Raw genomic sequence first — 24,241 nt, 5'->3', positions numbered from 1 at the left:
AATGCCTTCAATAATTTCAAGAAAAATGTCCCTCCCCATTTCACGACAAATTTCCACACTCTGTCAGCTACAATACCTCCATATTGCCAACTATAAGTCTTTTGTGTCTGCCACATTTCCCCTATATTGCTAGCTAGAATATTCCCATTTCTCATTCACAATGGCTCTTTTAGTAGGCCCCTCCACCCAGCATCCCTGAGTCATTTACTGCAATAAAGGGGAATACAAAATAGCACAGCAGCCATATTATTAGGGGTAACGGCAAGATGGCATTATTAAAGGGGACAGCAGAATTTGGGGATTTGTGAAGAAGGTGGTGATTACTAGAAAAGTATAGAGCCAAAGATGCATGTTCTGCAATCTCTATAGAGGCAAGACTTAGCTTGGAAGTCTTTGGGCCAAAGCACCACATGTTTTTGAAAGAAAGCTGCTTTGTTTTTGTTATTTTGAATAACTCCTTGAAAACTTAATATTCTGACTCCCTGCAACCACCACTAAGGGTGTCAGCTGGTTCACTCGCACTAAACCCAATTGACAGGGTTATAGTGCGGGGGAACTGTATTAAAATGATGTATTACTACCTGGACTGGTGCCGCAATTGCAGAGATAAACAATGTATTAGCTGGTATTGCTCATATGTTAATTGCCGCTTCGCGCATTGTAGGCAGGGATGCTTGTTATGCAGTCTCATGCCTCCATTGCACAAAGTCGGCAATTAACATATTAGCAATGACGGCTAATACATTGCATATCTCTGGAACCGGCTGTCAGTTTCCTTTTTAATAATGCTGCGGTGGCGTTTCCAAGGAATTAACCCAAAGTCGTGGGTATAGGTATAAAGTAATTTAGTTTTACAGCATAAGGAAATCAAAGAAAATAGATAAAGCAAGACGCATTTCGGGAGTCACAGCTCCCTTTTTCAATTGTAGGTGGTTGCTGTATGGCCAGGTGACAGGTGTGGGAGTTTAAATACATGAAAAAATGGCGCCAAATCAGGTGAGCTGGTGACATCTCCACACGGACTTTCGCCCATGACAGCGTAACTATACTCAGTCATGTACGACACGGTCCTGATTGGTCGCCTTTACACTATCCCACAGCAAGTGACCAATCAGCCTTAAGAGGCTCGTCTCCATTCAAACACCTGCTGCGGCAACCCAGCACAGCGATGACAGCCTCCGCCTACTGCCTCCTGATTGGTCCCACGGACACCGGCAGCTCCCTGATTGGTCGCTACTATGGATATTTCTCACGGTTCTATTTGAACCTCTAAATACTCCTGTGAAAGACTATACCTATGCATTTTTTCATGTTTTACGTGGTTTTCATGCTCTTTTATTGAAAATGTTGTACTATTTAGGTCTCTTTTGCCCAGTCCACACCTGGCCCCGGCATCCATCCCACATGACGTCACCAGCTCACCTGGTTTGGCGCCATTTTTTCATGTATTTAAACTCCCACACCTGTCACCTGGCCACACAGCAACCACCTGCAATTGAAAAGGGAGCTGTGTCTCCCGAAACGCGTCTTGCTTTATCTATTTTCTTTGATTTCCTTATGCTGTAAAAATAAATTACTTTATACCTATACCCACGACTTTGGGTTAATTCCTTGGAAGCGCCACCACAGCATTTTTCTACATTTTCTGCATTCTACATACGGACCCACCACTGGGCTCCGTCCTCACGCTGCAGGCCTGCATACCAAGCTACCATCACCGGCAAGGGACACGCTACCCTCCACCCAGGTACCCACCTACACCGGCTAAAGACCTACACCGCACTCGGCACTACCTCCGCTTTTTTCCGCTATATACTGGTCCTTTTAATAATGACACAGTATGCTGTAAAATATATACTATATATTGAAGTTAGCTCATCATTTTTGGATCTAGAAACAGCATGGTCATATTAAATTGTGAACATACTCCGATCCCATATAGATTACAGGTGTACAGTTTGTCTTTTTTTTTTTCCCTGTCACCCATGATGGCACCCATGAAGACCTCCTCCTTCCACAGGACAGGAAACAGGAACTGGAAACAGTTTGCATATAAGGATCATAGGAGCTGCTATTCCCCAGTTCTGTTTCCTGTCCTGCGTATGGTAACCGGGATGGGTCCCGGACTAACTGGGCAGTTTGCATGTAAGTAGGTGAACTGTGGGGGCCCTGGTCTAATTGGGACATACAGGGTACCTGCAAGCGGCTTAAAGTCCTTCGTATGGGGGCAGCCGCTAAGTCTGGGCGACCTCTTCCCGTCTTGCGCATGGCGCGCGTCTCCCGGTCCCTCTCGCTCCCTTCGGCATCGGCATGCGGCCTTCTCCTCCTCCTCTTGCGAGCGCGGCCTAGCGTTTGTGATCCGGTGGCGTTCGCTTCCGGGAACAGGGGGGCGGAGTCTGCATGCGCACGCATGCACGCACGTTGCGTGACATGAGTACGTGTTCAGCGCACGTAACGTCAGTGCGCTTCCGCCGGGAGGAGAAAGGGGGCGCTGCGGCCTATTCTGTAGTACCCGGAGAGGGAAGTCCTTGTGGCTTCTGACCGGGAAGGAAGGAATCTGGCGGGGGATTTAAAAGGAGGGGCACCCAGCCAGTCCAGTACCTGTCCAGGATCCAGGAGAGGTGCTTGCTCCAGGTCAGTGACTTATGGAACCAGCAACCCGCATTGAAATGGAGCCTGCTGTGACAGCCGAACCGGTACTATGGTGGTGTAAGGGGACACCTGTCCCATGAAGTCTTTTTTGCAACCTTTTAATGGCAGTTTTTGTTCATTTGTTTTAGGCTCAGGAAACGCCTAGGAAGGCTAAATATAAAAGTAAAGGGTGTTCTTTGTAGAAAGAAGTTGGATCCAAATTATTGAAGATCACATTGTGAAGCCTGTGTTAAAAGGATTTTGGAGGATGTGTCTCAGTCTTTCTCCAAAAGTATGCAGGAGGTAGTCAGAGAGGAGATTAAGGCCTGTATGTCTACTTGGTCATCCGTGCAAGAGCCTAGTTATTCCACTATAGCCATCCATTCTTCTGCACCTGGTTGTTCAGAGCAAAGAGATTTTTTTGAATTTGAAGAGGGTGATTTGGATGAAGAGTCAGAAATTTTGGAGGAAGTTCATATCGGTGCTCTTTTTCCTACTGAAAATGTGGACGGTCTAGTCAGAGTGGTTAGATCTACCATGAAGCTTGATGATAGGATTTATCTGTGCAAGATCGCATGTATGAAGGCTTTGTACCCCGCAAAATGATTGGTTTTCCAGTGCATGACTCTTTGACCTCTATTATAAAGTCTGAATGGCAAAGACCAGATAAGAGATATGCTATAGTACCGAGCATTATTAAGAGAAAATATCCTTTTCAGGAAGAATTCACCGTCAATTGGGATAGGTCCCCTAGAATTGATCCACCTGTAGCTAAGATGTCTAAAAAAGCAGCCCTACCTTTTGAGGATGCCGGCTCTGTAAGGGAGCCAATGGACAGAAGGGCTGATGAATTTCTTAAAAGGGCCTGGAAAGCAGCAGCAGGCTCCTTCAGGCCAATTATTGCTACCACATCTGTGGCAAGATCCTTAAAGGTCTGGATTAATCAGCTAAAGGAGCAAATCAGGGATGGTGCTCCTAGAGACCAATTGCTTCAATTAATCCCTACCTTGACAGCCGCGGCAGACTTTATATCGGATGCTTCTGCAGATACCCTAAGACTATCCGCTAAAGCCTCGGCCTGTGCCGACTCTGCCAGACGGGCTATTTGGGTTAAAGAGTGGAAAGGAGGTGATCTTACCTCCAAATCTAAATTATGTGCTATACCCTGTGAAGGTTCTTTCTTTTTGGGACTGACTTAGATCAAGTCTTAGAGAAAGCAGCGGTTAGGAAGAAGACCTTTCCCTTAATCCCTTCCTTCCCTATCCAGAACAAGATGCCCTTTCGTGGAAGAGGAAGGGTGGAATTTCGGAGAGGTTCATACAGGGCCAGGCAGTGGCGAGGCCAGAGAAGAAGCAGAGGTTTCATGTTCACTACCCCTGAAACCTCCAAGAAGTCCAGTCAGCAATGATGTAAGGTTCCCAGTGGGGGGCAGGTTGTCTAATTTTCTTCCCCAATGGGAGAGAATTTCTGCAAGCCACTGGGTTTTGTCCACAATAAAAACTGGTTTAAAAATTGTTTTTTCAGGTCTCCCGACTGCCAGATTTGTTCTAACAGATCTCCAAAGGTTTCCAGAGAAACAGGCTGGCCTGGAGAAAGAAGTTTTCTCCTTGATTCAGAAGAGAGTTCTGGTTCAGGTTCCGGAAGAAGAGCGAGGTCTTAGATACTACTCCACGCTCTTCCTGGTATGAAAGCCCAATGACTCCTTCCGCACTATAATAAATATCAAGTTATTGAATCATTTCCTGAAGTACCACAGATTTCAGATGGAAACGATTCAGTCAGCTATCCTGAACCTGAACCAGAACTGTTTTATGGTCACCTTGGACTTGAGGGACGCATATTATCATGTCACGATTTTCCAAGGTCATCAAAAATATTTAAAGGTGGCGGTAGTCTTGGGAACCCGTCTGTTCCACCTCCAGTTTCAGGCGCTTCCCTTTGGCCTATCACAGGCTCCCAGAGTCTTCACCAAACTTATAGCTGAGGTGATGGCCCATGTAAGAGAACATAATATAGTCATAGTTCCGTACTTAGACGATTTCCTTTTGGTGTCAGACTCGGAGGAGCTCTTGATGCAGCAGGTTCTTCAGACTCAAAAAATTCTGTTGAACCTAGGGTGGGAAGTGAATCTAGACAAATCCCACCTGGTCCCTTCTCAGGTATGCACATTCCTGGGGATAGGCCTGGATTCCACCCGTCAAATCTCCTTTCTTCCCCAATCCAAGGTGATTTTGGTCAGGCAGAAAGTGTCTGTTACTGAAACTAAAAGAGCTCCCCATAAGGGAGGCCATGTCTGTCCTGGGCCTGTTAACTTCATGTATCCCAACGATTTTATGGGCTCAGTACCATTCAAGGAGGCTACAGGGACAAATCCTGAGCCAGTGGGATGACATCCCCGATTCCTTAGACACTTACATGACCCCTTCAGCCCAAGTAAAGAGGTCCCTTCTCTGGTGGGTAAATCCGGTGAATCTAGAAAAGGGCATTTTTTGGGTAAAATAGAACGAATTTTGCCTTACTACAGACGCAAGCCCCTGGGGGTGGGGAGCCCATGGAGAATCCTTAATCCTTCAGGGTCAATGGAGTCAGGAGATTTCCAAGGAATCTCAGAACCTAAGGGAATTGAAGGCAGTCTTGTTCGCCATCTCTCAATCCGTTCCTCTGCTTTACGGAAAGGACCTAAAAATTCTGTCAGACAATTCCACAGTAGTTGCCTACTTAAATCATCAGGGGGGTACCAGATCCCCTTCCCTCATGAGGACTTGTCCTCACATATTCAGACTGGCAGAGATGCATCTCAGCTCCTTGTTTGCTCTCCATCTAAAGGGGTCCCAAAATCAGGTGGCGGACTATCTCAGCAGACATCGCCTGAACCAAGGGGATTGGGAGTTGGATCAGAGGATCTTTCTCCAGATCTGTCAACGTTTGGGTACTCCCCGCATAGATCTGTTCGCCTCAAGGGCCAACAGGAAATTAGAAGATTTTTTCTCCCTGTCACCAGCGGATCACCCCCTGGGGATAGACATTTTTTCACAGAGTTGGTGCAGGGGACTTCTTTATGCCTTCCCTCCGGTCAGGTTACTTCCCAGAGTCCTAAGGAAGATCAGAGAGGACAGGGCGAGAGTAGTGGTCATTGCCCCATTCTTGCCCCGCAGGGTATGGTTCACCTGGTTCAGGAAGATGTCAGTGTCAGATCCCTGGATCCTTCCAGAGTCCCCGAATCTTCTACATCAAGGTCCAGTTATGCATGCCGAGACCTCCAATCTGCATCTGAAGGCATGGCGGTTGAGCGGGGCATCTTAGAACAAAGGGGTCTTTCTGATCGTGTTATTACTACTCTGTTGGCAAGCAGAAAAAAGGTAACTTCTTAAATTTATTTAAGAACTTGGAAAGCCTTTGGTAGATTCATACAAAACCCTATTGATGTTCTTAAAACTCCTGACATCCCAAAAATAGATTTTTTGCAAGTGGGTCTAGACAAACAGCTTAGAACCAGTACTTTAAAAGTTCAAGTGTCAGCACGTAGTGCTCTTTTTGATTATAAACTAGCGGAACATCCCTGGATTAAAAGATTTCTTTCAGCAACAGTCAGGATGTCTCCGGTGGTTAGACCATTGGTTCCACCTTGGGACTTAAATATTGTCCTAAATAGTCTCACTAAAACTCCCTTTGAGCCATTAGTTGAGATTCTCTTAAAGATTCTTACCTTTAAGCTTGTGTTTCTTTTGGCAGTCACGTCGGCCAGGAGGGTTGGGGAAATTACTAGTTTCTCTATTAACCAGCCCTATTTGTCTGTCTTTAATGATAGTGGTTGTGTCTCCTGATCGAGCCTTTCTCCCCAAGAGGGTCTCTGACTTCCATAGAACTCAAGTTGTGATTCTACCTTCCTTCTGTGAAAATCCTAAAAATGACAAGGAAAAAGAATTCCATTGTCTAGCTGTTCGGAGATGTCTTCATTATTTGGAGATATCTAAAGATTGGCGCCTATCGCCTAAGTTGTTACTTCAATTCCAGGGGCCGAATAAGGGTAGAGCAGCTGCTACTAGCACTGTGGCGAGGTGGATAAAACAATCCATCCAGCTAGCATACACTTCTGCAAATCTAAATCCTGCTTCAGGGTTTAGTGCTCATTCTACCAGATCAGTTTCTACATCCTGGGCAGAAAGAGCCTCAGCTTCTATTCAGCAGATCTGCAGAGCAGCCACTTGGAGTTAACCACATACCTTCTACAAACACTACAGGTTGAATCAAATGAGAGATGAAGAGCTTTCATTTGGTCGTAAAGTTCTCCAGGCAGTAGTCCCCCCCCCCCCCTTTCCCCCCCCCCCCCCCCCCCTAATTATTAGTCTAGTCTACTCACTCTCCAAAGGTGCCATCATGGTCGATAGGGAAAACATAAATTACTCTTACCGGTAATTGTTTTTCGTTGAGCCCATGATGGCACCTACTAATTCCCTCCCATGTTTTATATAAAAAAAAAAAAAATGGAGATATATTAATATTTCCTAGCTATGTATGTAGGTTATGGTTGATTATTATTCATTGATAATTCCTTTTGGGTTGTTACTCCTTGATACTTGCTTAAGAACTGGGGAATAGCAGCTCCTATGGTCCTTATATGCAAACGGTTTCCAGTTCCTGTTTCCTGTCCTGAGGAAGGAGGCGGTCTCTCCAAAGGTGCCATCATGGGCTCAACGAAAAACAATTACCGGTAAGAGTAATTTATGTTTTTTTGTTTTTTTATTTGTCTCACTTACTGCATTAGATTCATCATTGTAATTATTATGTGCTATCAAGGTGTTTTTAACTCTTGATGTCCACATGGATGAGCAGTCTTTACACTGTGCAGCTTTTCAGTCTTGAGGCAAGTCAATAGAAAGCTGAAAAGGTTTTAAATAATCCATCCTGAATTGAGGAAAGCAGCAGCATTTAATGTTTACAGCCAATTGTAGCCCTTGAGGAGCCAAATGGCTCCTGACATCGAACACCCCTCCGGAAACAATACTATTTCCCATTATTTGGAGTAATGTTTGGCCTTGAGATTGTGAAATATACAGGAAATCACGTTTCCATTTTATAAATGCTTGTTAAAATATATATTTTTTGATACAGACAACTCTGAAAACTTGTCTCCACATGCGCCAGTAAAATTATCTTGGAAATTGTTGACAATTTAATAAAGAGCAATGGATGTGATTTGATTTTGTTGAGTACACACAAGTATTCCTGCCTAAAAGCACAGATAGTCGTGACTGAATGCTCTTCATTTTTGGTCTCTTTCCCAGTAAGCAGTCATTAGATATTTTAACACAACTCGCAAAAGGAAAGTCTGAAATGGTGAAGTGAAGTGATACATTTTATTTGAATATCTCTTTGAGATGTCAAAAGTTTTCTGATAACCAAAATATTATTATGCTACTAAAATTCATCTCGAGGTGGATATTCTCAATGTATTTATTAGCTTATGTTCTGCCCATAGAAGCCTACAGAGAGGAGAGTGGTTGGAGAGAGGCAGAAGCACAGAGTAACACAGGGAGAGGCTCCGAAAGCTTAGGGGCCAATATTTATAGGGAAAGTTCTAAGGTGAAGAGAGAAAAGCCCTTTCCATTCTCTCTTTATGTATGTGTGGAGAAGAAAACTATTATATATAATGGAATTTTGTTGGAGTAAGCTTAGTGTAGGCACATACAGACCCCACAAAATTACAAATTATAACAACTTTTTTTATTTGTAATTTAATTCTTAGAAGTGCTGACCAAACTTAAAGGGGTACTCCGGTGGAAAACTCTCCTTTTTTTTTTTTTTTTTTTTAATGAACTGGTGCCAGAAAGTTAAACAGATTTGTAAATTACTTCTATTAAAAAAAATCTTAATCCTTCCAGTACTTATTAGCTGCTTAATTCTACAGAGGAAATTCTTTTCTTTTTGGAACACAGAGCTCTCTGCTGACATCATGACCACAGTGCTCTCTGCTGACATCTCTGTCCATTTTAGAAACTGTCCAGAGCAGCATATGTTTTCTATGGGGCTTTTCTTCTTCTCTGAATAGTTCTTAAAATGGACAGAGATGTCAGCAGAGAGCTCTGTGTTCCAAAAAGAAAATAATTTCCTCTGTAGTAGTCAGCAGCTAATAAGTACTGGAAGGATTAAGATTTTTTTATTAGAAGTAATTTATAAATCTGTTTAACTTTCTGGCTCCAGTTGATTAAAAAAAAAAAGTTTTCCAACGGAGTACCCATTTAACAAATTGCCATGAAAATAAATGTTGCTGTGCATGTATGTACAGTGCCTTGCAAAAGGAGCTGAGCTCGCTTCATACTAAGTAATGCCAGGCATCACCGATCCAGGTGATGTCCGGCATTAACCCTTTAGACGGCGCGATCAACGTTGATTGCGGTGTCTAAAATGCCGAAAACGAAAGTGCCGGTAGCTTGCCGCCGGGTCCTGATCAGCTGAGAGGACGAGTGGAGGTTCCTTATCTGCCTCCAGCTTGTCCCATTGGCATTCCAATAATGCAGGCCTCGGCAGCCTGTATTAATGGGGTGCTGATAACACTGATCAGTGCTGTGCTATAAGCACCTATGGCACAACATTGATCAGTGTCTAGAAGCAAAAAATTACATCTATGTGTCTCCAGCTGTTGCAAAACTACAACTCCCAGCATGACTGTACAGCTTTTGTCTTTCTGGGCATGCAGGGAGTTGTAGTTTTATAACAACTGGAGAGACACTGCGTGAAAACACTGCTCCATGGGGATTAAAAAAATTGTGAAATTTTTTTTATTTTTATTTTAGCAATAAATGTGAAGAAACCTTCTTCCCTAAATAAGTTTAAATTCCCCCATTTTTCGAATAAACAAACATACGTGATATCGCCATGTGCATAAATGTCCAAACTATTAAAATATTACGTTAATGAAACCAGAAGTCCAGAATTGCAGATTTTTGGTCACTTTGTATAGCAGGAAAAAATAAAAAGTAATCAAAATGTCTCATCAAAACAAAATAAAAAATATAGATGACGGCACAATAAATAAGCTCCATTACAGCCCCGTATATGGAAAAATAAGAAAGTTTTATGGGTCAGAAGGGAACATTTTAAAGGAGTACTCCAGTGCAGTAAAACCTACCCCCATCCAAAGCATAGGGGATAAATTTTAGATTGCGGGGAGTCCGACTGCTGGAACCCCCTGCGATCCCCTGCATGGCACCCTGGCAGTCCCCAGGAATGGGGGCGTGCCGATACCCACACAAAGCGGCGGCTGACACACCCTCTCCATGTATATCATAGAGCTACATGAGAGGGGGGTGTCGGCCACCACTTCATGCGGGGGGGTCAACACACCCCCTTGCTACAGGACTGCCGGTACACCGTGCAGGAGATCGCAGGGGGTCCTAGCGGTTGGACTCCCCACGATCTAAAACTTAATCCCTTTGCTTTGGATTGGGAAGACGTTTTACTGTACTGGAGTATTCCTATCCCCCCATTTGGACATGAAATAGGAGGGATTTCACCATCTGTTTATTATATCGCAATCACATATCGAAATCGCAATATTTACTTACACAATCGTTTTCCCCAAATCGTACAGCCCTAATATACATACATATGTGTGTGTGTGTGTGTGTGTGTGTGTGTGTATATATGTGTATATATATATATATATATATATATATATATATATATATATATATATATACAAATATTATTATTTTTTTTTGATTTACCAAAAACTTAATAGCATGGATTTAAAAATCCAATAAGTAAGTGTGACATTGCCTACACAGTGCTTGAAAGCATAATAGAGCACGTATACAAGGGAATTCTGCTTGGCCTGTTTTCCAGTTATTGTTCTGTCATGCTGCATATTTTCTTCTTTAAAATTTCCATTAACACCTCATAGGTTTCTGTGGAACAGCACATTTTCTGTAGCCCGGAGCTGTATAATCACTCCATTTAGCTAGGACTGCTTGCATTTAGTGGTATTTCTTTAGGAGTTGCTCCCCCTTCACCTATCGCCATCACCACCAATGCACTTTCCTTTCCAGACCGAGAACCTTTCTGCTAGTGGAGTGCATTAATGTAGAGCAAGACCTCTTGGTATCCACATAAGTACTTTGCGGTTGAAGTTGAATGGTACCAGATGTTTGTTTATGAAATAGCATGCATTTTATCTGCCAACCTGGGCACAACTGATATAAATCACCCACTGTTAATTAACAGGCAGGTGCTTCTGCTATTGCCCTACATCTTACATCTACCATGCCATTATTAATGCCACATACCTTGATTTCATTAACAGTGCTTTCGTTATGTCACATTTTCTTTTTTTGTATTGACCAATATATAGTGTGAATATATATATATATATATATATATATATATATATATATATATATATATATATATATAATTTTTTTCTCTGTCCCTCTGGAACTTCATTTTTTGCAGCATATTATTTTGCCTTCCCTCTGTGACATTATGGGTTCAGCACACTTCAGTGACTCCTGGAGTGTTCAATATTAGTAGTGTGAGTAATGTATCTCCTTGGACTGCTGATTCATCAATTCTGCATGTGCCATCTATTTGTGCATTGTCTAAATTTAGCCAGGCATGTGGGAAAAAGCCACTCTGTTAGGAAGAACTTTAATATAGCAAAATAGATTTAAAAAAAATTGTGTGTGTTTTGGAAAAATTAAGCTGTGTTCTGAGGGTTATTTAAATGGACATTGTCACATTAGGTTGCTTTTCTATTGCATTCAGCTGCAATAGAATCAAGTTTGATCACATAAAGTATGGATTGCTTTTCTGCTTGACTACAGTACTGTACATTTTTGTTAGTGCAGTAAAGGAAAAATTATCCTTAATCCATGTTCTGACATTTTACTATAACAGTTGTGGGCGCTACAAACTGTGATCCCCATCAGTCCCTACATTGAAGTGTTAATGACTCTGCATGGACCTCAAACCTTCCTGTGCACTGGCCACAAATTTTCATAGCGGAAAATCTCAGTGATGAACGATAGCAATATGTAATTTAATGTACAATATACCTAAACCCCTTCCTGCAAACTTATGTACCTGTTACAAGTTCTTTGGTGCCAACTAACATACCATGTATGCCCTGAGGGTGACACCTGCTCTGAAGCAGTGCTGGTGTCATCTGCGATGGAAGCCTGCTGTGACATGTTTCCGGGCCTATAGCCGCAACTGTCAGTAGCAGGGCTGTGCTTCAATCCGGAGAGTTAACTCTTTAATATGGATCACTCAGTAGAGATTACAGCATCAAACAAAGTGAGGGAGAAGGCTCCATATGTCCCCCATCAGCACCCCATTATGCCATCGCCAGGTGCTGATAGTAGCCATGGCATCCTTAGTAACAAAGTTATTAAGGTTGTATAAAGACAAGAGTCCATTGAGTTTAACCTAGAACCCCGCTGTGTTGATACAGAGGAAAGAAAAGAAAAAACATGAGGCTAATACCAATTGCCTTATTACAGAGGAAAATTTCCTTCCCAAACCCAATATGGTGATCAGAGTAAATCCCTGGATCAACAATCTATCCACATAAATCTAGTATTCATGACCTGTAATATTTTTTCTCAAAAAATCTGGGCCCACTTTTCATTTGTCAGACCTCACAACATCATGCATAAGAGAGTTCCATAGTCTCACTGCTCTTACAGTAAAGAATCTGTGATGATGGTGAAACCTTCTTTCCTCTAGACGTAGAGGATGCCCCCTTGTCATGGTTGCCAGACAATGTATAAAACGATTACGAGAAAGATCTTTCTACTGGCCATTCATATATTTGCAGATTGGGATCAAATCACCCCTAATACAACTTTTCTCCTGACTAAATTAACCCCCAGCTTGATAACCTGTCATGGTACTTTAATCCACCCATATCATTAATTATTCTTGTCCTCCGGTCTCCTGGGTTCAAAAGCTGATTAGGCTTACACACTATATAAGGAAAAAATTGACATATATTATTTATGGTCATATTTTCTGCCAATTACTGTGGAAAAACAAGAAAATACATTTTAAAAAAAAGTTGTAAAAAAATACAACTTTTTTTTTTACCGTGTGTGAACATGGCCTTATGTTGAAAAAATGTAATTAAGCATAAAAAAGTATATAAATTAGGTATTACCATAATTGTACGGACCTGCAGAATAACGTTGATACTCTCTTATACTACATATGGAAGAAAAAAAAATGTTAAAAAATTTTCTCTCATATAAAGAGACTAAATAAAAAGGATCAGTGTGTCCTATATACCGCAGAATCTACAGGTCTTGCAAAAATATTTTGATACCCCAATACCTTTGTAACTTAATAAGGTGCCTGCAAAATATCCTAAATAAAAGGAAGGAGGATTATCTCTGAATCAAGTAGCAAACCAGGCTCACATATGGGATATTTCTTTAACAAAAATCACATCAACATCACGACTTGTGCCGTACCACTTTAATTTCAATGAGCAGGACAGAGTCCACTAGTGACTCCTGACAACTCTTTATGCACCGTATCAGTTTTTGATGCCAGACTGAAATTGCAGCAGACCACTAACTCCAGAAGATACTGGTTCCGTCCTGCTCATTGAAATGAATGGTGTAAGGTGGAAATATGACAGAAGCTATTTTTCAAATTCTCCGGCCAGGTCCCCGAATTTTGATGTGATGTGAATGCAGCCTTAGGGGCATATATATGATGTGCCATTTGTCTGTCAACACTTGCCGTTTTAAAGATTAAAAAATTATTAAAATGTAATATCTTCAAAATAAAATTTCCACCTCCACTATACTTTAATTTTGTGAAATTAAAGCAAAGTTCCTAAATGTCATTTTGAAAAATGAGGGGTGCAATTTAAAAAATTGGGTGATTTATTGATGCTTCTAACATACTTCACAACTGAACTGGTCCCTTTAAAATCTGATTTTGAAATTTTCGTAAAAATTACTGCAAAATTTATAAGCAATCTAACATCCTAAATTATATAATATTTAATAGATTATATAAACATAAAGCAGACATATTGTAAATGTGAATTACTGATTTATATGACATGACTCTTACCTACAAGCAGAGAATGTCATTTTGCAGTTTTTCACCAAAAAGACTGCATGTATCATCAACTACTTACTATTAAGATAAAGTGCGATGTATCCCGAAAAAAGTCTCAGAATGAATTTGATCGAAAAGCGCATTATAAAGTTATTACCACATAAAGTTTCTCATGTCAAATGTGAAAAATATGATTAGGCTAACAGTATCTTTAAAGCAGGATGCAGCACAATTCTTATCCTTTTGGCATTGACTTCTATTTTACCAAAAAAAAAAGAAAAAAAAAGGTTCAATTTAGGTACTGTTCTCTTAACAGGGCAGAAAAAAGAAACAACGTGATGAACAAAACAAACAAAATGAAAAACTGAACCTTACAACAGGATATAACAGCACACTGTGAATCGAGCCATAGAGATATTCCTTCAATGCTTTAGTCTTGTCAACTTCTAGGTTACTATTTCTAATCTGTAGCGGCACCTCTTTTTGGAGAGCAAGTAATCAAAGTAATGTTTTGAATTACAATAACAATAACAAAATTCTATTTAGCTTTTAAATTACTAAAGTGTTAATGCCGTTAACTTCAAATTTTGACTTGTCCATACATGCCAAAAGTTCAGTCCAGAGACCGGTTACAGTGCACTCTTCACTGCCTGGCTGGCCTCCCAATCCAACTCATTCACTCCATTTATAGTGTATGAAAGAGACAGAGAAAGTGACCTCCGGCACACACAGCAAGCATTGTGTCACAGTAATAGGTGAAATTGGATATTACTATTTTTCCTCAAGAAACCTCCCTTATGGGACTCCTGGAAGTGCTTATTAGTGTTGCTCACGAATATTCGCAATTCGAATATAATTACGAATATTCTTTTTTTTTTTTTTTTTTCACAGTACACATCACAGTGATCACCCCTCTCTGCTTCCAGCTTGTGTGGTGTAAAGAAGACTGTAATACTACTGTGTGAGACTGGCGTGCGAAAATTCGCATAAGCGAAAATTAGCATATGCTAATTTTCGCATATGCGAATTTTCGCGTATGCTAATTTTGTATATATTAATAATATTCACATATGTCAATTTTCGCATACGCGTATTTTCGCATATGCGAAAATAAAACGAGAATACAACGAATATGCGAATATTCGCGAATATATGACGAATATTCGTCCATATATTCGCGAATATTCGCGAATTCGAATATGGCCTCTGCCGCTCAACACTAGTGCTTATCTCCGCCAAGGAAACCTTATTAAGGTGTGTGCAATCCAGGGTAGCTAGCTCTAGGGACTTTGGTAAGTCCTGTTTACATGTCTGGATTCATATGGAAGACAGGCTGATTGGCTGTCATTCCTTTTTCCCCCTCCAGATTCAGCCTCATTCAACCCAGTCTTGAGCTTGAAACAAGTATCCCCAGTGTGTACAAGAAAGGGTTGTGAAGGAACGGGTGTAAAGGCCATGATACGGAGACCTGCTAGCCTCAATGGGACACTGGCTGTTTTATGAGCAAACAGATGAGAAGTTTATTTCCTGCTGTGTGGCTGGTAGTTAGCTACCTGTATAGTTTGGGCAAAGCTTATGTTAGAGTTCAGACAAGCAGGGATACTTTTTCGTTTTGATGCCTATATGAATAAGGTTGTATGCTGTGCTTTTGCAAAAAAAAAAAAAACAGGAGAAGCCCTGTTGTTAACTGTGCCACTGTCTCTGACTGCTCTTTAATGCTGCTTGCCTGCGTCTATTGAGCTAATCTGCCAAGCTGTGCAAATTTAAATTTTAAAACTTAATGCCAAACAATGGACCACATGTTCTAAGTTTACTATTACATTTTAGAAGGTGCTTGGTAAGATTTATAAAAAGTTGCAAAAACTAAGGTGTCCATAGTGACTTGTTGGTCCCTCCTGATAAATGAAATCTGATAATCATAGAAAATGCAGATTGTTAGCCCATAAGCAGGCATCTAGCATGTTACAGCCACAACTGGCATTTTACATTTGTCTGAATGATTTACATGGCCATGGAAGAAAGAATTGATTCTCTGTAGTAGTACTAGCTTTTTTTTTTATATCACACCTAAAGCAGTAATACAGTAATTTTCGATGTCAATGTACCAACCTGCACTGTAGACCCAATATCTGAAGATATCCCATACACATCCTAAATTGAAACCTTTATACCACCCATTTGGTAATAGCTGTGTCAAGTGCCACAATAAGGGTTCCTCTTACTTATGGCTTCTCTAGCTCTATAATATTTGTCACTGCTATTTTATTAATTTTCAACATTGCATTGTCTTAGCGCTGTCAGTTTCCTCTTCACACTAGAGAATCTCTTACATTTTTCCTGACTCGGCTCTTTCCTTCAAGATTCACTGTGACAACTGACAGGTATTACAGTGTTGCAAACACTGGCATCCATGAGTTTACTTCTATTATACACTTCAGGAATATCCTGTTTTCTTATGTACTATTTTTTCTTTTTAAATAATTGATATTCTATCTTATTATTAGAATTCCTAAAACACTGCGGACCATTGGGTAGACAGCACAAGGAATCAGCGTTAAATGATCTCATATGAGTATCTATTGCATTGTTTCAGGTCGTAGCTCTTTTCCTTGAAATATATTAGTGGCCTTCCAATTATGGTTTACCTATCACTTTGTTCCTCCTGTGGGATGTCTTTTTTGTGTCTTTTCCTCTGTGTGTTTGCTGTGTGAAGAAGAGACCAGATAAGGATTTGGTATTGGAGATATTGGGGAACAGTCCTTTAAATAATGCACAATATTTAGTTTTTGACTGCTTTAGGACACTGTCCCATTAACAAGTAGTCTTGTAATTCTTTTATTCTTTGCTAAAATTGTCTCCCAGAGATATGGTTACACTTATGTCAGATATCCAGAAAGATTACACTAACAAGCTTCACAGTGGTATTTTAGTCCTCTGCTGGAATCCCTCTGTGACAGACTACGAACATGCAGAGGTCAGCAAACTAAAATAACAAATGCAAAGTCCCAAAGAAAGAGTAAGTACCTATTAACTGCAAAATCCCATGTTCTGTGTGACCTTTAGCGACTGCAGCACTTCGTGACTCTGTGAGGAAGCATCACTCCTCATCGCTGTCAGTGCTGCTAGTAACAGTTGCTTTGTGAGATTACTGAAATTTTTCCAATGTAAGTGCCAGTACTTTTATCGACCCTCATATTTTTACATGTCCTTTTATAAAAGAATTCTAAGAGTACATTGGGCCACTAAACCATGGTATTTAATTTATTTAGTCCTTCTTTTATGATGTTTCGCCCTTTTAAATCTTATATTTATTACTGACATTATATATGCATCATTGCTTACAGACTATATTTTTAATTGAAAATCAAACTGTGGATTCTACAGATTATATAGTTTATATCAATCTTCCAACAGTTCAATTCACTCAATAACAGTTGTACGGCCTGTGAATAATGCCGTCACCCTTATATGCCACACGCAGCATTGGTGCTGTTGCATCACTAACCACTATAGCCTTCTAAAGAGAGTTCACAAGAACATAAATATCACAATGGCAAATATACAGGCGCATGAGCCTTATATAAAAGATAAAATGAAATTCTAGCAACTACTTATGCCCCTAATTAATAAAAACCATTCTCAGAAAAAGACGTCACACACATAGGGAAATTAGGTGTGGGCAATAAATGTCCCACAATTAGCACTGTTAAAATTCTGATACCTCAGTCATGTCATTTAGCCCCAATGGGCCCAAAGCTTCTGTGCAGATTATACATTAGCATTTTGTCTGAAGGAGTAACTTATGATAGTCTCTCCCCCCCCCCCCCCCCATTTCAAGGGAACTCAATCTTCTCAATTTCTGCAAATTTTAATACATAGGGGTCCCCTCCAAATACTTTTGACATGTTCAATTTATCTGAATGCACCATGTCCAGTTTTTATAGAAAAAAGATTTTTTTCTTAATCTGATATGAAGTGCCTGTATAGTTTTGCACATAATGAAATCCCAAACTCTCTGGTCCTTTTTATAAACTTCACATCATATATTCTCAAAACCACCTTGATGACCTGGCGTTTTGTACCAGTTTCTCAAGCCATGTAGAGGGAGATGAGCGAAATCTAATACTAGTGAGACAATCTCGCAACATGCAAGACCATCATTTTTTGTTTGCCAATTTCTTCTAAATCGGGGACCCTTTCCATGACAAAGCTATGTTTGTAGATGGGGTTGCTGATAACTATTTAATGGAGTATTTTTTTAAATACATGTAATTATGTAATAGTTTTTGAGACAATATCTCTATTGCTTTGTTCAAAAGTTATTCCTCTACCTGTAGCCCATGTGTCTGCCTTGTAATGAATGTTGTTGTCTTTGGTTATGTCCCACAGCGTTCCTGAGAAGCATGGATCGTGCATGCTCAGTTGGTTTTCCAGTTTCCCATTTTGTGCCAATCCAACAGACAGATATTGTAAAGTGTGCTACACAAAGAGAAAAGGGAAGGAGAAGGGGAAGCAGAATATCATCCTCGACATTAACCAAACCCCTCTCCCCCCTTGTTCATTACCGAGACTTGTCTGTGTAGAAAATGATACTATATCTGACTGGTAAATGGAGGGTCAGGCAAATTGACAGAGCTGGAGAGTGAAGTAACAGCATGGAAGAGCAGGGAGGAATGTTTCTCTTTAGTTCTCAGTTTTTGTTTCAGGCAAACTGACAGAGCAGAAGAAAGGCGGAGAACAGAAACACCAGCTGGGCATGTAGGCCCAGTTTTGGGTAATTGTTGTCTCCGCAAGCACTACATAATTACATGTATTAAAAGTGGTGAGGCAACCCCCCTAAGGGAGAATGTTTGACTGTAAATAAAAATCTACCCACATTCTCGTCAATTTTCTTTTAACTCTTTTGATGTATTCACTTGCATACAATACCTAACTTTTTTCAAGTCGACCTCTAGTTCCTTCTCAGGATAACCCCTCTGTCTTAATAAGAATTTTAGTTCCTTGGCTTGCTTGAAAAAACATGTCATAGTTTGTGTTTAAATGCCTCATGCAACTGCTGCATGTTTTTAAATCCACACAATGGCAGCCCCACTGCATTTCCAGTTTATTACTTGGCGCATACTTTACATTTTGTGAGTTATTGCGCACACATTCGTTCATTAATCTTTGATCCTGTCTGCTCTCTAATTTTTGTAATTATTTTGGTTTTATCTTATCCCATTCGGAGTTGCTGGACACTGACCAAAATGGACTGTCATAAGATTTTAGAAAACTGCAATATAGGCGTCTTCTCTGGGTGAGTGGTTTGTTAAAAAACCACTCACCAAGTGTAAGTGTTCTATTTTTATCTTTGGAAGATGAAGTTGCTGAATTGGTGAAGATTCATTTGACCACTCCCAAAAAAAATGTTATGTACTTTTTACTACTTGTTTCTTGTTCAGACATTTGCCATTGAAATTTTGCAGTCAGACCATTCACGTGCTTCTCCTGCTTCTCTCTCTGAGGGCTAAGTGACAGGATGATTGTTAATTTTGGTTATGAACCAGGGTGGATGTAATCAGATCACTCAGCGTCTTCTGCCAGCTGATATCCCTTCCAGCCCCATCAAGCCTATTACTGTCAGAAGATGATGGTACATAAATTCCAATTTTAAAACATCTCTACCTGATTCTGAGAGGACCGCTATAAGTGTTCATTTGAAGTCATGTGAACAGTATTGGGCCTGAGGCTATAGCCTTTTTATTTTATTACAATGGAATAATTTGTTGCTATGATTTAGAATCTTGTCTTTCAAATATATTTAGATAATACAGTTTGAAAACGTTTGAAAAAGTTCCTCATGTCTCCTTTCAGTATGAGCATATTAAAAGCACTGTTCTAGCGGAAATAGTTTTCATTGTTTTCTTTTATATGTTTTCATTCAGAAAATCTCCTGTCATTTTACTGAGACATGTTTTATGGCTAGGATCTAAAAAGAAAAAATGCGGCATCATTACATGTTTTGCATTAAAGGAATGGTCTACTGAAAAGTATTTCCAGTCTGTTGTGCCCAGGCTGCAAAAAAAAGATACTTTAACTCCCCTTACATCTTTTCCCCGTAGTACGGCTACAGCTGTTCAGTCCTCTGTTCCGGATTTCTTCCGTGTGTACGGATCGTCACACTGCGCTCAGCCTATCATTGGCTGAGGCGGGACATCGCTGCGGCCGATGATGTGCTGAGCGCAGTGTTATGATCCGCGCACACTGAAAAAGGAAGAAGACCGGACCGGAGGACCAAACAGCTGTTGCGGCGCTACGGGGGAACGGAGTAAGGTGAGTTAAAGTTTTTATTTTTTATTTTCAGCCCCAGCAAAACGGACTGGAAATACTTTTCAGTAGACCACTCCTTTAAAGGGGTACTCCGGTGGAAACCTTTTTTTATATATATTTTTTTTTTAAATCAACTGGTGCCAGAAAGTTAAACAAATTTGTTAATTACTTCTATTAAAAAAAAAAAAACGTAATCCTTCTAGTACTTATTAGCTGCTGAATATTACAGAGGGAATTCTTTTATTTTTGAAACACAGAGCTCTCTGCTGACATCACAAGCACAGTTCTCTCTGCTGACATCTCTGTCCATTTTAGGAACTGTCCAGAGCAACATATGTTTGCTATGGGGATTTTCTCCTACTCTGGACAGTTCTTAAAATGGACAGAGATGTCAGCAGAGAGCACTGTGCTTGTGATGTCAGCAGAATGCTCTATAGTATTCAGCAGCTAATAAGTACTGGAAGGATTAAGATTTTTTAATAGAAGTAATTTACAAATCTGTTTAACTTTCTGCCACCAGTTGATTAAAAAAAAAAAAAAAAAGTTTTCCCAAAGTTTTCCCAAAGTTTTCCCAAAGTTTTCCATCGGAGTACCCCTTTAAGAGGGTATTCCCACAAACATAATCCTGTATAAATTTGTAGCTAATAAAAAGCTAAACCTTTATGCAGATATAGATAATCAGCATTTTTCCTTATACTGTAAACCTGTCTGTGATGACGAGAAGGACACTACAGGAAAGTGATCTGTACAGAACAGGCCATGTTTGCTTATTATTAGGCCAAAATGAAAATTTAGAAGATTTTAGGATTATTTATAATGTAGATTGTAGAAAAAATAATATAAAAATACATCACAAAAAATAAAAAATACAAATGTTTAACCAAAAAACTTGATTTAGAAGAAACCTGGCACATCAAAAATGCAGTCCAGCAGCATGTAAAAGAGCAGGAGGAGCAGATTAGTAGATAGTTTTGAGGGAAAAGTTCCAGGATAACTTGTACACAAGTGTCAATTACGGAGTAGAACCTCCCACATGACTACTTAGCCCAGAATGAGCAGAGATTTGCGTTCATTTCCTACTTAACTATATATTAAATAGCTCATATCATATAGGTTCCTTTTAAACAATAGATCATTTTTGATCACACTTTCCTTTTAAATTAACAGATACTATAAACGATATTTATTCTCGAAGTAATGCAATATTTAAAAATATAAAGATTATGGGTTTGTGGAAAAAAGACGCTTTAGGGTACATTCACACGTAGAGAATCTGCTGCATATTTTGCTGCTAATAATTTAAAATCAGCAGCAGAAAAATATGCAAGAAAATACATAGCAGATACTGTAAGTGTGAACGTACCCCTAATATTATTCCCAGAAAAGTCACTTTTGCTGTACATTTTGCATCATGCTACCTGATTCTGATTCTATCCTGATAAAGCATTGAATAATAAATTTATTAAGGGGTTAACATTGCCAACAGTTGTAATACAATACATTTCATAATCTCCTCTTCCTAACATCCTTTTGCCTTTCACTATGTTTTACCTTGAACTGTATGTCTTTGAATTGTGATATTTACCTTTCATTCAAGGTGAATGCCTAAGAGTGAGACACAGTGTGGAGAGGGATTCATACTCTTCACCTTAAACGTAATACTAATAAGCTGCTCTGTGAAGTTGTTTGTCACAGTATAACTGGGTTCTTGTCACTTTTATCCCTAGAGAACTTGTTAAACAGCTCTGTCCTGTGGCTGGTCTATAGCTATATGTCTATAATTTTATTTAGTATAGTATACTTCAGATGAGATTGGTTTATCCTCTTACATTTGGGGAAGGGGGGGGGTCTTTCAGTACAATTTGAGTTGTGTCCTTTTTGACTGCTTAGTTATTTTTAGGGATGTCCCGATATAATTTTTTTTAAGATCGAGTAAAAGTACCAATACTTTTTCTTAAGTACTCACCGATACCAATTACCGATATTTTTCAAGGTCATGTGACAGTTTATTTTTTATTTTTTTCCCCCTTTAGGGTACATTCAGACGGGCGGATCCACAGCGTATTTTACGCTGCGGATCTGCTGCTCAAGGACCGCTACGTGGTGCCTTTAGATGTGCCTGCTCGGAGCGGCAAAACACCGCTACGAGCAGACCCTGCAATATGCGAGTCGCAGCGTGCATACACAGTGTACTCGCACATCGTGGCCGCTCTCTGCCTAGCTCATGGAGCAGAGGGGGAGCGGCCGCAATGTGTGCGAGTACACCCCGCATGCGCAGCGACTCGCACATCGCTTCAGTGTGTCTGCTCGTAGCGGCATATTGCCGCTCCGAGCAGGCACATCTAAAGGCAGCATGTAGCGGTCCTTCAGCAGCAGATCCGCAGCGTAAAATACGCTGTGGATCCACCTGTATGATTGTACCCTTAATGGGAAAAAGGGTTGTTTAAGAAAAAAGGGCTTTTTTTATATTAAAAAAAAAATATTTTTTATTTTATTTAAACTTTTTGAAAAGGGGGGTGAGTAATTTTTTTTTTTATTGGAAAGGGGTTAATTCACATTATTTTTACAGTTTTTTCCCCCCACTTCTTTAGTCCCCATAGGGGACTATTTCATGCATTCTGTAGATTGAATACACTGATCAATGCTATGCCATAGCATAGCAGTGATCAGTGATATCGGCGCTCCTTTTCTAATGCCTGCCAAGGCTGGCAGCAGTAAAGGAGTGACGATCGGACGCACAAAGCACGTTAAGGGACCTCCAGCCATCTTCACAGCTGATTGGGACACCACAATTACACCACGGTGATCCTGATCAGCATCCCAGAGCTAACCGGCAGTTAACTTCAGGACTTTTAGACGCTGCAATAAATTTTGATTGCTGTGTCTAAAGGGTTAATGCGGGTCCCGGCTATGATGTGTGCTCTGCTGCTGAGCGCACTGCATAGCTCGGAAGCGGAGAGTGCAGGTGGCTTACCGCACCTCCGTGATACCTACCGGTGGGACTCCCTCCGGCAGGTATCGGGGACATTTGCACGAGTACAAGTACTCGTGCAAATCTTTAGTATTGGTCCCGATACCAGTATCTCTGTATCGGGACATCCCTAGTTATTTTTATTTTTTTTATTGTTCTTTGAGATGTAAAAAAAATGAGTCCGTGCTCAGGCAGTGAATAAGCCAGAGTTATTTCTTCCAGGCGGAATAATTAAAAGATCTCAAGTTCTTCCACTCCAGGTCATGCTTGCCTTAATTTTTCTGCAAGATATCAAGCATATAAGTGAAAAGTGTCCACTGTACATTCAGGCTTTACATTCCTTTTGGAATTTGCTTATTACAAAGATGTCTGGTCTGTACATGCGATGGGATTGTGTGTGTGTTTTGTTGTTGTTTGCGGCACATGACTTAAGATGTTGAATTATTGATGATCTCTTTTTGTATTGTTGAAAACAAATACATCAGGCTGTAGGTGTTGGTTCCTATTGTACTATCTGTGAGATTGAGAGGTTTTATTAATGTGTTTTTGAAAGCACAGATTGTGTAGGAGATACTTAGCATAAGATAAATGTACACTAAAGCCACTAAGAGATAATTGTCCATCATCCACTATATGCCTTATCTTTGAGGACTCGCCCACACACAACGTTACATGGACACAATCTCTGTAGTACGGCAATTTCTCATATCGGCCATGGACTTCAGTTATTATATTATTCCACATCCCTGTTCGTTTTGGTACCAAGTGGGTTATTCAGATTACAAAGATTTATTTCCACTGGGAAATCAGTTTGTAGTACTAAAAAAAACATGCAAAAAAACATATTTTGTAACATATTTATATATGTTGAAAGTATTGCATCTGGGACCCATAGGGGGCAGTTTTATTTGGTTATGTGCCTAATGGGACACACAAGTGCATATGAGATCTCAAAGTAATAATGCTCCATTGTTGGTGCTACCACATTTATGTTTTCCACTGCAGGATTTCTGTAAATTCTTTGATCACCTGTTTTATTATTTTTTTAGTTTACATAGTTTATATTGATTCTAGTCACATTATATAGATTTTGCCATTTAAAGGGGTACTCAGGCGGAAAACTTTTCTTTTTTTTAATCAACTGGTGCCAGAAAGTTATACAGATTTGTAAATTACTTCTATTAACAAATCTTAATCCTTCCAGTACTTATTAGCTGTTGAATACTACAGAAAAATGCTTTTCTTTTTGGAACACAGCGC

General features: G+C 40.1%; 2 protein-coding genes across 8 annotated transcripts in view; one reads left to right on the top strand and one right to left on the bottom strand.

The window, feature by feature from the left end:
* The window catches only part of DOP1A (DOP1 leucine zipper like protein A), a 307,594-nt gene that overhangs the window by 239,331 nt on the left and 44,022 nt on the right, over positions 1 to 24,241 (bottom strand). The gene's annotated exons all lie outside the window — the stretch shown is intronic.
* Positions 1 to 24,241, top strand: part of UBE3D (ubiquitin protein ligase E3D) — a 194,972-nt gene that overhangs the window by 164,026 nt on the left and 6,705 nt on the right. Inside the window, exon 11 of one of the 7 annotated variants that reach the window (XR_008891263.1) lies at positions 18,091 to 18,534. The exons of the other annotated variants lie outside the window; for them this stretch is intronic. The gene's annotated coding sequence lies outside the window, so the exon portion shown is untranslated. Of the gene's footprint in view, positions 1 to 18,090; positions 18,535 to 24,241 lie in introns of those variants that run through there. 7 annotated transcript variants of the gene reach the window in all.

The sequence above is a fragment of the Hyla sarda genome, chromosome 3, assembly GCF_029499605.1.
Source record: "Hyla sarda isolate aHylSar1 chromosome 3, aHylSar1.hap1, whole genome shotgun sequence".
In the NCBI taxonomy this organism is placed as follows: Eukaryota; Metazoa; Chordata; class Amphibia; order Anura; family Hylidae; genus Hyla; species Hyla sarda.
Note: the sequence above shows the minus strand (reverse complement) of the source record. Positions and strands in the feature narration are given on the sequence as shown.